At 41.9% G+C, this 16,307-nt stretch overlaps 1 long non-coding RNA gene across 1 annotated transcript; it reads right to left on the bottom strand.

The window, feature by feature from the left end:
- Positions 1-11,845: 11,845 nt before the first annotated feature.
- LOC144220716 (uncharacterized) lies at positions 11,846-15,887 on the bottom strand. Its single transcript, XR_013331834.1, has 4 exons — positions 15,692-15,887; positions 13,959-14,120; positions 12,156-12,349; positions 11,846-12,055 (listed from the first exon to the last, which is right to left on the bottom strand). It is a non-coding gene; the product is annotated as an uncharacterized LOC144220716 (long non-coding RNA).
- Between the last annotated feature and the right edge of the window lie 420 nt (positions 15,888-16,307).

The following is a 16,307-nucleotide window of genomic DNA, read 5'->3' as shown; positions in this document are numbered from 1 at the left end:
CTGTCAGCACAGAGCCCGATGAGGGACTCGAACCCATGGACTGTGAGATCATGACCTGAGTCGAAGTCTGATCCTCTACCGACTGAGCCACCCAGGCACCCCTCTATTTGTATATAATTAATGTGTATTATTTGTATAATATTGTAATTTATTATGTATTATTTAATGATGTGCTCTTTCTTTCAATGGTGGGTGATAGTGAGACTTTCAGTTTGGTTAATGCTGCAGCGACTATTCCTAAAGCAGATTCTTTTTGTCAAATTGAAAGATAAATCTGATGAAACACGCTTGGATTTTAATTTAAGAAATGACAACCTTTTTTTTTTAAGTATTTTTAAAATCTTTATTTGCATTTGAGAGGGAGAGATACGGAGTGTGAGCAGGGGAGGGTCAGAGAGAGAGAGAGAGAGAGACACAGAATCAGAAGCAGGCTCCAGGCTCTGAGCTATCAGCACAGAGCCAAATGGGGGGGGGGGGGCAGGGCGGGGCTTGAACTCACAAGCCCTGAGATCATGACCTGAACCAAAGTGGGACATTTAACCGTCTGAGCCACCCAGGTGCTCCTAAAAAAAATCACAACATTGTTTTCAGAATTTTTTGTCTTCCCTGCAACCTAACAAATATGTATTTATCTTTCACTTGACCTTTAAATGGAATTTTTTTTCCTGCTTTTGAAGTTTTAATATTTCAAGGCAGAATCAGTTCTGGCTCTTGCTGTTGGGACAAAGTAGCACCTGCCTAGGAGGGTGGGCTGGCTTTTCCAGGGAGTTTATTTTTCTTGAGAGAGATTCTTGGGGAATATTACACAAATAGGGTGGAGCCCTCTCCAGGCAACAGCTGGCCAACAGCCATTTAAAAATCATAGCTTTTAGGGCGCCTGGGTGTCTTAGTCCGTTAAGCATCCGACTTTCGCTTAGGTCATGATCTCGCGGGTCGCAGGTTCGAGCCCCGCGTCAGGCTCTGTGCTGACTGCCAGCTCAGAGCCTGGAGCCTATTTCCGAGTCTGTGTCTCCCTCTCTCTCTGACCCTACCCTGTTCATGCTGTCTCTCTCTCTCCTAGAAATAAATAAAAAATATTAAATAAATAAATAAATAAATAAATAAATAAATAAATAAAAATAAAAATCATAGCTTTCTAGGGGCACCTGGGTGGCTCAGTCGGCTAAGCATTGGACTTTGGCTCAGGTCATGATCTCACGGTACATGGGTTCGAGCCCCGCGTCGGGCTCTGTGCTGAGAGCTAGCTCAGAGTCTGCAGCCTGCTTCCAATTCTGTTTCTCCCTCTCTCTGACCCTCCCCTGCTCACGCTGCCTCTCTCTCTCTCTCTCTCAGAAATAAATAAAACATTTAAAAAAATTAAAAATCATAGCTTTCTTAGTTCCCCTCTATCCACACACATATGCACCCACACACTCTCAACAACACACCCCTTCCAAGCGTTTTTATGTTGGATCTGCTAGCCCACCCTTAGACTGACCACCATAGTGGTTTTGTTAAGAAGCAATGGCCAACCCTGTGTTCCCTGTGTTACTCTATATTTTGAATGAGAAGGTGCCTTAATGGCTCATGTTGCGTCTACTGTGCTAATGTAGAAATGTCCTGAAAACAGTTTTTTAACAAATAAAATACTCACTAGTCTGGAAACACATGCAAGACCATGCTTTGCTATGCTCCTCTCATGTGACATTCAAGCCGACTTCAAAGAGATCTCATATGGTTGTTCTGTGGGTTTCTAGGCGGGAATGTGGACAGTGGTACCCAGTGACTCATTGTTTTGATTGTGATTGGTGTCTTGTGTATGTAAAGAAAAACCGAGTGTTCATATCAAAGGAAAACAAGAGAGCTTGGAATTAATGCAAGATGTCCTCCTCTCCACCCCAAAAATGTATGCTCTATCTTGAAAACATATCTGTTCGGTACAAACAACATCTTATTGGATGACTCATGAGATGGTTGAAAATATCACTATGATTCAAAATGATGGCTTTTTTCCCCCCTCAATAAATCAGTTCTGCTTTGGAAAGGTTCTAACAAGGAAATTATATTCTGTGTTGGGAAATGAGTCGATGGCTCTTATAAATAAGCATTTACTAGGTAAATTGATAAACCTGGTGACTTGTACCTGCTACACAAATTTACAAGGATACCAAACAATGGCAGTGGGAGCAACTCAGACTCGGAGCCAGAGGAAAGGAGCTCAGTGGAAGGAGGACTGCAGGCCCTTGACCTGGAACAGGACGCTGCCGCGGGCTGGCTCTGACGCCTCCCCCACCACTTTGGTGCACACCAGCCAACCTCCAACTGTCACCCCTTTGAGGTGGTGTTGGCCTCCCCCGGGAACCCTAAGGAGGAGTCAGCACCGATTCGGAAAGTGGCGGACGATCAGACAGAGGGGAGCCTGAAGGCCATGTACTGCCTCTATTTCAGTCCGAGTGAAGGACGCTTGAGGCCAAATGCAAGCAATGAGGAGATAATGGGAAAGAAAGTGCTGGAAGCAGCTCTGGCTGTGAAGGGGGGTACGAGAGAACTAGGGGAGCATGTCAGGTGCTGGGAGGAGGCCCCCATGGGGGGGTCCTGACTCCTGAGGAGGGGGTGGTCTGTGCAGGTGGATGACACTTCCAGAACTGGAACCCAAGGGCTCTGGGACAGACCGCTGCTTCACGAGGGACTGGTTTATGGGGATGGAGTTGGCAGGGAGAAGGGGCGGACAGGGGAGAGGCGGCTCTTCTCCCCAGGAAACCGGCAGCCCAGCCCTGCCCCGACGGTGCTGCGTGCCACAGGGAAGGGGGCTCCAGGGCTGAGACACCCTGACGCTTAAAACTGCTGACACGAGAGCATCACTAATCCACAGGTGATTTGTCAGCAGCAAATTAGCTGCAGAGGAAAAATACAAACAGATGATGAAAAGCCAACGCACATTCAACCTTTCAAGAATATTTCTGTTGTGTTGTCATTGGGCATGTCCATCCCATAATTCACAGAATTCACCTGAGATTCCTTAGGAAAAGCACCTGAATCACTGGGAATTGATTACTTTAATTTAATATTCTTAACTTGTTGCATCTATAGCAACCTCATCTAAATATTATGTTAATATTTAGATATTATATTAATATATGGTAATTTTTCCATGGGAGACATCCTATCTTTCTTCGTGTGACGCTTCATTTTTCCCTGGGTGAATCGTAAAGACTAGCTTATTTTGCTTTTTCTTCCTAGGTAAGCCCTTGAGAGCAGGGGCTATATTTTCTTCTTCACTGCTTTGAGTAGAATTATATAGTAACAATTCCAGATTTCCATTTTTCGTTCTTTTTAAGTTTATGTATTTTGAGAGACAGAGTGAGCAAGGGAGGGACAAAGAGAGGGAGAGGGAGAGAATCCCAAGCAGGCTCTGCACTATCACCGTGGGTTCCGATGTGGGGCTCAAACCCACAAACCGTGAAATCATGAATTGAGCCGAAACCAAGGGTCGGCCACTCAGCCGACTGAGCCACCCAGGTGCCCCGGATTTCTGTGTTTCTAATGATAGTTTATTCCTTCCAATTATTTATTTGCACTTTAGTTATTCATTTTCTAAGGGACAGTGCATTATAGTTTCAAACCAAGTTATAACTTCTTCAAAGGTAGGGCACAAATTGTGCACTGAATCATATTAGTAGCAAAGAGGAGGTTAGAAAATTAAAGCAAAATATCTTAAGAGGCCAGGTGGACAGTGTAAATAAAGAGTTAATCAGTTTTAAATGATAAATACTAGATTGCGATAAATAAGAAAGGATTTTTTTCTCTTTTTCTGTATTTGCTGCCCAAAGGAAATATTTACCAGCTTAGGAAAAGTTCTTGATTTCATCTTCTTTTATCACATCATTCAAATTATGGGCTGTCAATACACATATATATGTGTGCATGTGTATGTTTATATGTGTGTATATACACATAGATATGTACATGCATAAATAATTATCTATCTACCTGTTTATCCATTATCTATCTATTATCTATGTATCTATCATCTATGTATGTATGTATGTATGTATGTATGTATGTATCTACCTACCTACCTACCTACCTACCTACCTACCTACCTATCTGTCTATCTACCTATCTGCAAGAAAAAGTGGAATAAAAATTTGGGCTATTTAAAATTTCTTATTAGTGTTTTTAATAAGGTTGATTTTTACTATCCCTTTGTTCCTACTTGATGCACTATTTGGAAATTGACGTGAATACTATTCGTAAAGCCCAAAAGTAAAAAGGGACAAACAAGAGGCTGTTCTCACTAGTGTTTGAGCAGTAAGCACCTCTTAGGTGAAGGGAGTGGATACCCAGAGTAAGACACGATTTTAAAACTATCTTGTTCATGAGAGATCGTAGAGGAGCAATGGGAGGTATGAGTAGCATTGGCAGCGAGTGAGGCTGCCGTCAAGTCAGTGTGCTTGAAATACCAGTGCACATGGCTCCGCTCTGGGAACTGGTCATTGGTGTCCCGACCTCGGATATTGATTTGCTTCTTGAGTAGGAAATCACTTAATCTCCCTGGGCCCATTTCTTCAACTATAAAATGAGGATTGATACTAGGATCTGTGATTACCAACAGGCAGCCTGAAGGCTGAATTTTTAATGCGCTTACTTTGTTCTTAAGATTAATGTATATAAGTAGATAACACCCTTTGATTACAAAAATGAAAACCAACTCCCCTCAGAAGCAAAGCGATATTAACAGACGTGTGTTTTAATCAATAACAAAGCTTCTGAGTGTTAGGTAGAAAAAGTGGTCAGTAATTCAGTCTTTCACTGTTTGGTTTTCTTCCTTAGACAGGACCTGCTAGAAGGCAGATACAGATGGCGGTTAGAGGGTCTTGGTGCTGAAGTCAGAAAATAATATTCTACAAATTGATCAGAACCCAGAGGAAATCCACCTAAGGTCCCGCAGAACATTCCAGGGGAAACATTTCACATAGTTCCTCACTCATGTCAGTTTCCATTGGAATACAACCAAAACTTAATAATGCTTTAGAACATAACGATATATACTCTATAGGATTCTACCATAATGTGATTTCCATCCATACAGAGTGGATTATTTGCTTAAATGGTCTATAAAAAGCCTCGATATTTCCTTAAAAGGCAAGCTTTAATACAAATTTTCAGGAACATGTTAAAGTACTTGTGCCTACTTATGTTTAGAGATTTATTATTGAGGTAAATAACTAACAGTCTCTTCTACCAGTGATATGCAAAGTTACTATTTTCATGCAAGAGCTTTCTTTCAATGTAGATCTGCAGTAGATAAAGACATATTTACTCTGATAGGTATCAAATATTTCAGTAGATGTTTTGTTCTGTTGTATTTTTAAGTCTTCTTGAAACAAAGCTATTCATATTCTAATCCATTTAGATACTTCTCTATTGATGTTGTAACTATTTTCCTAAGCAAATGTTCTCACTGCTTCTATTTGTTAAATATGCTATTTCTCATTGTTAAAGACAATGTTATCTATCTATCTATCTACCTATCTATCATCTATCTATCTATCTATCTATCTATCTATCTATCTATCTATCATCTTTGAAGTTTTCCCACATTCAAACAATAATTTGAGGCAATTCATGTTAATAAACACATGCACTATAGTAAATCTAAAAATATAAATTTTACTTGGGAGAATTGCGGGTAAAAGATTAATAGATCCGAACAATTACATAATATCCCCACTACTTTAAAACTCCATTTAAATGAGAATAGAACATTATTTTGTGTTTTTTAAAATAATTTTATCTAATTTATTTGGGCTAAAAAAGGACATCATTTTAAGGAAACAAATCCATAATGACAAAACGTTTAAGAAGGAAGAGCTGAGGACAGAGGGATGTGGAATGATTTAATCCACTTGTTCAAGGTACTAAAGAGTGCCCTAGAAAATTTAAGTCATAATAAAAGAAAATGTAAAACTCAATAGAAAAATAAAATTAAAGAACTGTGTCAGAATTAGAAGGATAAAGAGATGAAAATCCAGAGAGGGTACAAGAATGAGAGTAGGCAGTCAGGAGGCATAACATCCAAATGACAGAGTTCTAGAAAGAAAGAACAGAGCCAATAGGGTGAAGAAATTATCACTAAATCCTCAAAGATAATAGTAGATCATAAATAGTTCACTAGAATGAGTGGTGCTTCTAGATTGAAGGGCCCATCGTCGGCAGAATAAAATGAGTGAGGATAGACTTAACCAATATCCTTGGGAAATGTGTTAGGTCTGAACCCAAAAATAAAATCATATACATTGCCAAGGGGGAAAAAAAGTCACACTTACAGACCCAGATTGGATTTAGCCATCTCTCCAGAAATTATGAAAGCTGAAAGCTAGAAGGCAATAGAGCAGATTCTAAAACTTCTGAAGGAATTACTTTGATTTCTTTTAAAAAGGTAAAGTTGCAGGGCGCCTGGGTGGCTTAGTCGGTTAAGCGTCCGACTTACGCTTGGGTCATGATCTCGCGGTTCGGGGGTTCAAGCCCCACGTCGGGTTCTGTGCTGACTGCCAGCTCAGAGCCTGGAGCCTGTTTCAGTCTGTGACTCCCTCCCTCTCTGACCCTCCCCTGCTCATGCTGTCTCTCTCTCTCCTAGAAATAAATAAAAAACATTAAAAAAAAAAAAAAAGGTAAAGTCGCTATCGGACCAGGTCTGATTACTGGTGGCAGTAAGCGCAGACTGTTGAGAGTTTGACTTGAATTTGTAGTAAGTGTATAGAAAATTAAGCAAACAAAGCAGCAAGACAAGCATTCCCAGGGAAACTAAAAGTGAATGAAAGCAAACAGAGGGCACCACGTGGCTCCGTGTCACGACCACCCACACTCCCTGCGAGTGTGAGCACTGAATGCTGACAGGAAAGCCTCAGGCGGTGTGATGGGGTGGGATGGGAAACAGAGAGGGTGCTCTTGCTTGCGGCGGAGAAGGTCCATGGGGGCTAATTCCTCATCTTAATTGGGGATGCTAATTGATCCTGGCAAAACTGAAAAATTAAGCAATAACAATAGAAGCATATTATTTAGAAATCTAGAATTGAATGCAAAAGAATCAGCAAAAAGATTTGAAAGCTCCAAGATTTGTTCTGCACGTGAATACGCTGGTTCTGGGTCTCAGAGCTATGCTACCCACTTTTACCCAATTTTGTGTATCAAGTTACAATTTTACTGATCACCCTTGATGTGACATCACTATCACTGTAAGTGAGCCAATATTCTTTAAAGTCTGTGGTTGGCATGTTTGGATAAAGACTGGCTTGCCTCTTCATTGAAGATGGCATTTTTTTTCTAATGGTTTTTAACCTTTCGGTCAATTTGAGTGGTATGCAAACAGGAGACTGGAGTAGAAACATGGTCATCCCACCTGCTCAAATTGGGATTTTTATTTTTTGTTTTTTAGTGGTTTTATGTCTTGGTTCATGATGATGTAGAAGGCTGTCACCATCAATATGTACATAATACCACAGTTTTTCCTCTTCCGCTTTTTTTCTGCTTCTCATTTTCTGTAGGTTGGAAACCAGCTAAAATCATCTAGTATCAGTGAACAGGTCATGAGTCAGATCTGAGGGACTATTGTGTGAATAAATGTGTCTGCTATGGAGAATGGACTTTATAACATTGATTTTCACTATTCTAGAGCCATTATGGTCTGATTCTGTCCTTTCTCTTTTGATGTCATTGGATAAGGATGCTGGGCCTCCGTGTGTTTTCCTAAGTTTCCATGTCTGTGAGTGGAGAATGAACACATCTTGCTCAGTGTTATCCTTACCTCTGGGAACACCCAGGGCTCCCTATCATCAAAGAGTCATTTGTAGTCACTGAGCTGTTGCTATGGCAATAATCTTCCAAATACAACCACGTTGGATGAGAAAGGTATGAGACTTTTGTTTTAATCCTGTAACTGAAATTAAGGAAAGATGGTATGTTAGCTAGGTTGAAGTTTGGAACACTTCATAACATGGGACTTCTATTTGAATAATTGCTCACAAATTATTAATAATTTTAGGAGGATAGTCCAAACATTATTTTGATTAAAGACGACAAACATGTTTCAAACCGTATCTCGGTATTGCCTGACTCAGCAGATGCCTGAGACTTATTTGGAAGCACCTGTTTAAGGCATGGATAGCTTAGTAATCAACTAGTTATGTCTGTATGGCCACAGGTTTGCCTTCTTCTTTGACAGTGTATTGTCTTTCCTTACTATTTCTGTGCTTCTCATAATTTTTGTTGGAGACATACTTTGTGTCGTCCAGTAGAGACTGAGGCAAGTGGTTTCTGCACCTCGAGAGGGCATGCCATCTTGTTCCAGGCCTTTCGGGTGGAGGTGGGAGTGAGTCTCATTAGGACTTGAGTGGGGCACCTGGGTGGCTTAGTCGGTTAAGCGTCTGACTTTCGCTTAGGTCATGATCTCGCGGTTCGTGGGTTCGAGCCCCGCGTCGGGCTCTGGGCTGACTGCCAGCTCAGAGCCTGGAGCCTATTTCCGAGTCTGTGTCTCCCTCTCTCTCTGACCCTCCCCTCTTCACACTGTCTCTCTCTCCTAGAAATAAATAAAAATATTTAAAAAAAAAAAAAAAGGACTTGAGGATCTTTCTCTTGAAGGTATCACTGTGCTTCTCTTGGGCCACTGAAGACTTCTCTTCTAAGAAGACCTTGTGTTTAGATAGGAGCTGCCTTGCCAGAGGTTTTTCTTGATGCCTGCTCTACCCTCAGCCTTAGGACATCCCTCCACACCTGCACCAGAGGTGGGTCCTTAAGCTCCTGATGTCTGCCCACCAGAGCCCTGACCATCTGTCACACGCTGCTCTGTCCTGGTGAGTGCAGTTGGCAAGGGGCACTTCTCTGCTTCTGGTCTCAGCTTCAGTCTCAGGCAGGATCTGTGGACCCAGTTTTAGGGCTCCTGCCTTTTGCTTGCTATAGAGACTGCTCATGGCCTCCACCCTGGGCATCTCCCCACCCTCCTAGAGGGGGTGGGCGCTTTGTCTGTTCCCATCACATAGATCATTTCAGTTTTTCTAGACATGATTTTTAACATCCTTTAAAAGCTTCAACGTTGGCACAGAAGTAGAATAGGAAAAGTTTGTAAGTGAAATGTGTTCAAAATTGGCCTTAAAAAGCTTTTCTTCCCCTGATTATTAATATTTAGGTTTTGAGATCAAAAAGTGAAATGACAAGCCCTACGGTATTTCCAGCTGGGATTCTATTCACAAACTTATTTAAAATTAATAACCTCATGTTGTAAAATCTCACAAAACGTTAATGAGCTATCAATGCACACTACATATTTCTCGTAAGAGTCAGACTTGCTAGCTAACCACCGTAATACAAACAGAGAGAGAATCCTTTCCAAGCCAAATGACCTTTATGAATTATTTGCAAAATCCCCCAACATGTCTGCTATACTTGGATACTTCATAAGAGGTGTGTTCTTTTTCAAGTGTATTTAATGCAATGTTACACATTATTTGATTCTGTGATTGAACGCAAGACACTGACAAAACAATACCGTCCCCCAGAAGTGAGCAGCTGCTGAGTGATACCTCACTGAGGAAGGGCATTTGATTATTTCTGTTATCAGCTTGTAGCAGCAATGCTATCTTGTCTTCCCTCATTCTGCGACTCTGGTGGAAATGACATGGAGAAAATGAGAATTCTTATGTAGGATGCCATAGATTGAAATTTAAAATACTCCAAATAGCTCAATCTACCTAAAATGTTCAGTCTCTAACTGTTGTATTTGAGAAATTATTTTACTCCTAAGCCACAAACTTCTCCCCCAAAGACCCACAATCCAACAATTCTTCACCATGCCAGGACCTTCACATCCACTCAGCCTCTCCCTTCCTCCTGTCTTACATCCTGGTTTCCCAGCTCACTCTATACTCCATTACAATCTCCTCTTGTACCCTTTGCTCTCGATCCAGCTTTCCTAGCAAAATCTAGATCTTCGTTTGATCCCACCTTCTGAGTACCCTCAGTCTTCTCTGTGCAGCTGAGTGATTGAGAGGACTGAAGGGGATCTCATTTTAATTGCTAACTTAAATGAGCTCCTGGGGCCACCCAGGAAATGTAGATCATTTCTCCACCTCATGACCCACTCCCTTTTCCATGCTCCTAGATGTCTCGCCCAAACCTTTCCCTTCTCAAACACTTAACGCTTTGTCCTCATGTTCAGGTGATGACTTCATTTCCTATCTCACTGAGAAACACCAGTCAGCAGGACAGAACTCCCTCGGCCCCTCCTGCATCACAACACTGGCTCATCATGTCCATGTCCACATGTTCCTTCCTGCCCCTCACTGTGGACACCTGCTCCTAAAGCCAGTGCTTGTCTCTGCTGGTTCTCCTACGTTCTCTGCTATATGGCACAGACACTGCATGTCTAAATAAAACAAAGTAGAGGCCAGATGACAAAAATGGCCCCTTCTGCATTCTTCTCTAAGTTTTCCAGCAAATTCCATGATTAGATCATTCACACTCAGTCTTCCCTCCTTTGCTTGAATGGATTCCAAGGAGGGTTTCATCTCAATGGATCCATGAGAACAGGCCTCTTCAAGATTCCCAATGACAGCATGATATTAATCAAAGAGTAATAGTCAGTTCTCATCTTTTTTAAAAAGTCTATTTATTTATGTTTGAGAGAGACAGAAACGGCACAAGCAGGGAGAGGGGCAGAGAGAGAGGGAGAGAGAGAGAATCCCAAGCAGGCTCCACACTGTCACCACAGAGCCTTGACAAAGGCTTTACTTGACAAAGAAAAATTGTATGTCTGCATTTTTCTTTTAACTTAGTTGTTCCTTCTTTATTTCCTTTGATGGAATGTCTCACATCTCCAACCTCTAAGTGCCAGAATATGCCAATGTTTAGGTTTTGGCTTCTTTTTTTGTGTGTGTGCACTGGGTCTCAGGAAGATCTTAGTCAGCTTCTTTGACTATCACTCAGTGGTTAATGAAATGTAGATTTTCATCTGCAGCCCAGACATTTCCTTGAATCCCAGGCTCATACATCTGACCACCTCCTTAGCTTTCTACCTAGATGTCCAATATATATTGAAAACTTTAGAACTTACTTTGTGGCACATCAGTTCCCTTTCTACTAACAAACAACAGCAACATTTCCCTCTCCCAACATACACACACACACACACACACACACACACACCAAAGACCCCCATTTCTCCTATAGTCTTCCACATCTTAAGTAACTAGCAACACCATCTTGCTGTTGTTACAGCTAAAGATGGAGTCACAACTGTCTCATTTATGTCTGTCACATCAGCGTGCAATCTATTAGCAAATGTCTCCCCGCCCCCCATGCACACAGCTTGCTTCCTTTGAGACGGTGTTTGAGAACCCTTCCCTGACCCTCCTCTTTTAAAACAGGCCCTCATGGCATCTGGGTGTCTCAGTCGGTTAAGCGTCCGACTTCGGCTCAGGTCATGATCTCACGGTCCATGGGTTCGAACCTTGCATCGGGCTCTGTGCTGGCACCTCAGAGCCTGGAGCTTGTTTCAGATTCTGTGTTTCCCCCTCTTTCTGACCCTTCCCTGCTCATGCTGTCTCTCTCTTTCTCTCTCTCTCTCTGAAAAATAAATAAAACATTAAAAAATTGTCTAATTAAAAAATAAATATACAGTTGTGTTGTAATCTCGATAAGCCTACCATTGAACGCCCTAACAAAATACATGCTGGTAGAGATGTTGAGCACGTGTCCAGTTTTTGGAACTAGTCATTAAATGATCTGTCAGAGGGATGATGATTTTCATGTTTTAATGTCCAAAATTACATGATCCATCTTCAGAGGCATAATAACACAGTGTTTACGGCTATAAGTAGACTCAGCTGAAATGCAAAAGCACTCCTTTCCTGGTAGTGTGCTGTATTTATTAACTTGATGAGTTGGCCTTAGAACCGTCCTTAGTCATGTTCCCAGAAATCGTTTTTGAGGACATTCTCAGCAGTTTCTGAAACACTATTCTGCATGTGGGAGAAGTCACCAGCAGCGATGTACACTATCCCTTGCTTTAGGAGGTCACGGTCTAAGAAAATCAGCAAACATGTGAATAATGACTATTAATAACTCTGTGATATATGGAACAATGGTGGGCTGAAAAAAAAGCTGTGGAAGCCTAGAGTTACCTTAGGAAATTAGAGAAAACTTCACATCTGGTGCTGTGCAGAAACTGGGTTCACAGAGACAGGACCTTTGCCAGCAGGGATTACGTAGAACATCACCCAGAATGTTACACTGTCATGTGCAAAGTGCATGGAGTGAGTGGTTTGGTGTGACTGCAGGTCAAGGTGACTGGGGCCAGATGTAAAGCAGATTCAACCTGGGGACAACAGGTGAGACAGCTTGAGGGGTTTGAGTTTGCTTTTTCATCCCTTAGTATTTCGTATGTACATAACAAGTCGTTGTTAAGTGAAAAAGAAGAGAGCAAACATTTCTACTTCTAACCAAATACTTGTAGAGAGAAGGACGGAGACACAAAAAAAGTACAATTAAAAAAAAAAGGCTGTGTGTGCTTTGTGCATCCCCTGTGCCCTGCGGACCTCCCCTTCTCTTGCCACCTGGGGCCATTTTGCCTTCCTGCCAAGCAGAAGCCTGGATTTCTCCATAAGTCCCCGTCACCTGGGTGTGAGAGCTCTATGTTATTACTCACTCCTTGCTCCTGCTCACCCCACCTATTAGGTATTATGGTTTGTTCACACTTGCTGCAAATGTCCTTCTAACCTGCCCCCCATTGCCCTCAATATTTCCCAACTAGCTCCCTTTGCTAGCTTTCCTTCTCTTCCGTTCCTCTCCCAACCTTCTCCTAGGTTTCCAGTGTGAATCTCCCAAATCAGCTACACAGCCACTCAATGTCTTTCTAATATGAACAGAATCAAGCGCAGATTCTTCTAGTAATCTTTGATTAGATGCTCACTAGGCTGTGGCCACCTAACAACACTTGCACAAGTTCATGTTCTTGGAAGGTGGGTGCTGGGGCACTGACTAGCTCCCTAGGAAAAGAAGCCTAAGCGAAGATCACCAAACATGCAGTCATCCGAACTGAGATTCGATTATATGATTATGCTTCCCATACTTTCATTTCTGTCAAATTATCCATATTTTTAAAGACTTATGTCAGGTGCTGCCGTTTCCATTTTCTTCTGTGTGAATCCTCGAACTGAAGTTAAGCGCTGCCTCATTGAGATTCACATAGAATGTTGCCTCTCTCTAGGAAAGTTCAGCCTCTTCTGAAAGGCATTACAATCATTTAAGTATATGCTTTATGCATCTAAAAAACACATAAAGTTATATTTTGCAGACATTGAGGGAATTGTGTATGATTAGAACATAGGTCCTAAAGCAAACAGCCTGACCTTGAATATTGTTCTGGCACTCACTACATACATGACCTAAAATAATGACTTAACCTCTCTGTTTCATTTTTCTCTGATGCAAGATGGAGATGATAATAACACCTATCTCTCAGAGTTGTTGTGTGGATTCAATAAGTGGATACATAAAAATTCAAAATCGTGCTTGAAATCCAGTTAACACTCAATAGATGAAAACTATCAGTTTGAGTTTACGATGTCTAGTGAGTATCACTTAGCCTTTTGTTGGGACCATCCCAGTATACCACTGGCAGATGACCGTGGGGGCAAACTGGGAAACAAACTCTTATTGTTACTTCCAGCATGTGGAATCAAATGGGATTTGTGATTAAATACCATACAGAAGTAATGCTTTTCTCTTTATATGTCTATTCAGTGCGCAGCGTCTACGTGTTAGACATTCAGGATTCCAGGTCAAAGACGCACCCAGCCTCCAGGAGCTTATGTTGTAGAGGAGAAGAGTATAGGTCAGTGCTGCCCACTGGGTAGTTGAGGGCTGAGACAGCAGGGAGCTGGGGAGGGCGGAGAGGGGGAGGGGGCTTGCAGGTTCACACCCACCACCTCCGCTGTTCCAGGTGCTCAGGCCTCAGTGTCTACCCCGCCTGGGTAGCCTTTTCATTCACGGCACTCTGTTAGATGCGGTAAGAGTTTAGACCACCTGCCAAGAATTCTGCTTCAGCGAGTTTAGAATTAAGGGTGCCAAGGAGAACTGATCTTCCCCTAAAACAGAAATCAGAAGTGTAACCTAAGAAAACACGAATAGCACCAAGAACCTTCTTGATAATGACTATACTATTATTTAGGTAGCAAGTTTGCTGTGCCCAAATAATATTAAATACTGTTTACAATTAATCTTTAATGGCAATTGTTTTATTCAAAAGACAGTAGAAGGACTGACAATATAGACATTCTGAATTACACCTGGAAGGATTTCATTGGATTCTTAGGGCCAGAAGAGGCACCAGGGAACCATTTTCTATATCTGGGGAAAACAAAGGCTGTGGGTTTTTTTGTTTGTTTTTGTTTTTTTGTTTTGTTTTGTTTTTTCACTGGTGTCAAGTCAATATATCTATTACAGAGAACACATAATGCATAATAATATACTCAGTAAGTACAGATTCTAATAATATAAATAAAATATAGTAAAATGTATCTAATATATGATATGCAATGAAATAAATATGATAAACATTTACTTAATGAGTCTGAATTAAGGAATTATCTGAATTAATGCTTGTAATTTCCATATTATTGAGTAATTATACTTCCAATTACAGATAGAGAAAGTGATTTGGAAGTTTTTTTTTAAAGGCTAATAAATGATCAAACTGACTTTCAGTCACTCAACGATTCCAGATCGTCTGCTCTGAGCTGGTATTCTAGTCTGTCTTTGATGGGATTTCATCTACACAGAGACTTCCACTTACAGGGATGGCCGCATATCTTCCAGGTCTGGGAGACACAGGGGTGGGGACAGTCTTCCCACAGAGGTGACATTGACCTGAGCCTTGAGGACACAGAGATGTGGGCCTTGTGTAGAGGACAGAGCCCAGGCTGAATGTCCCTGGAGAGCGGCATGATGCACGTGCACACAGAGCCTGGTCTGGGATTGTATGTTTTTCAGGGCCCTGACTCTGCTTAGTTTCCATGCCAGGCGTCTGAATCTCATTTTGAATTCAACAGAGTCAGTAAAGGGCCATCATCTGTAAAGGGAAGGACCCTGACTTCTGTTATCAAAGATCAGCCCTGGTTCTTTATGAAGGATATTTACATTTTTAAAATGTTTGTTTATTTTTGAGAGAGAGAGAGTGAGAGAGAGAGACAGAGAGAGAGACAGAGTATGAGCAGGGAAGGGGCAGAGAGAGAAGGAGACACAGAATCCAAAGCAGGCTCCAGGCTCAGAGCTGCCAGCACAGAGACCGATGTGGAGCTTGAACTCAAGAACCATGAGATCATGACCTGAACTGAAGTTGGAGACTTAACCGACTGAGGCACCCAGGTGCCCTGTGAAGGATATTTTAAATGAGCAAACTGGAGGCTTCTCCAGTGGTAGATACATGGAATTCCTAGCAATTCTAAGTTCTATAGACTGAGGTGTTTCCATTTGCAAAGCTTGATTAAGCTTGGGTTCTTGGACTTTACAAAATACATGAAAATCAAACACACGCTGTACTAGGGAATTATCTTTTAAAATAATAATAAACATACGACTTGCACTGAGGTTATCTAGGGCCGCCATCACAAATTATCACAAAGCGGGGGCTTAGAACAACAGAAATCGATTCCCTCACAGGTCTGAAGGCTGGGGGTGTGGAGCTGAAGTGTCGGTAAGGTCATCTCCCAGCGAGGACTCGAGGAAGAACCTTTCCTTGGCTCTTTCTAGCTCCTGGTGGCTGTGAGCCCTCATGGCCATTGGTGGTTTACAGACACACCTCTCTTCTGTTTCTGTCATCACCTGGACTCCTTCCCTCCTTGGGTGTCTGGGTTTCTGCAGGGTCAGCAGAGAAGGACATCACTCACTGGAATCAAGGCCCACCTCAATCCAGTGTGATGTCACAATAACTCATTACATGTACAAAGACTCTCTGTCCAAATAAGGTCATATTCTGAGGTTCTGGGGGGCGTGCATTTTGCAATGAACACTAACCCAGTCCATGCACTACACCTCATTGTTAAAAGCAAGGTGGAAAAATTAGTTCAAATAGACAAATGTTTTAAGTGGACAGTGGAAAGCAAATGGAATCACACTGATAATGGTCCTAAGAATGAGGATTCTTCATCCTCAGGGAACTTTACACCAATGGTGTGTGTGTGTGTGTGTATGTGTGTTTCCCTCTCGACATCCGACAATGTTTCCGATTCCACAGTTGTAGTTTATGTCATAATCCGTCGCTGCAATTCACACAG

Source organism: Crocuta crocuta, unplaced genomic scaffold (genome assembly GCF_008692635.1).
Source record: "Crocuta crocuta isolate KB4526 unplaced genomic scaffold, BGI_CrCroc_1.0 scaffold129, whole genome shotgun sequence".
In the NCBI taxonomy this organism is placed as follows: Eukaryota; Metazoa; Chordata; class Mammalia; order Carnivora; family Hyaenidae; genus Crocuta; species Crocuta crocuta.
This window is presented reverse-complemented; position numbering and strand designations above follow the sequence as displayed.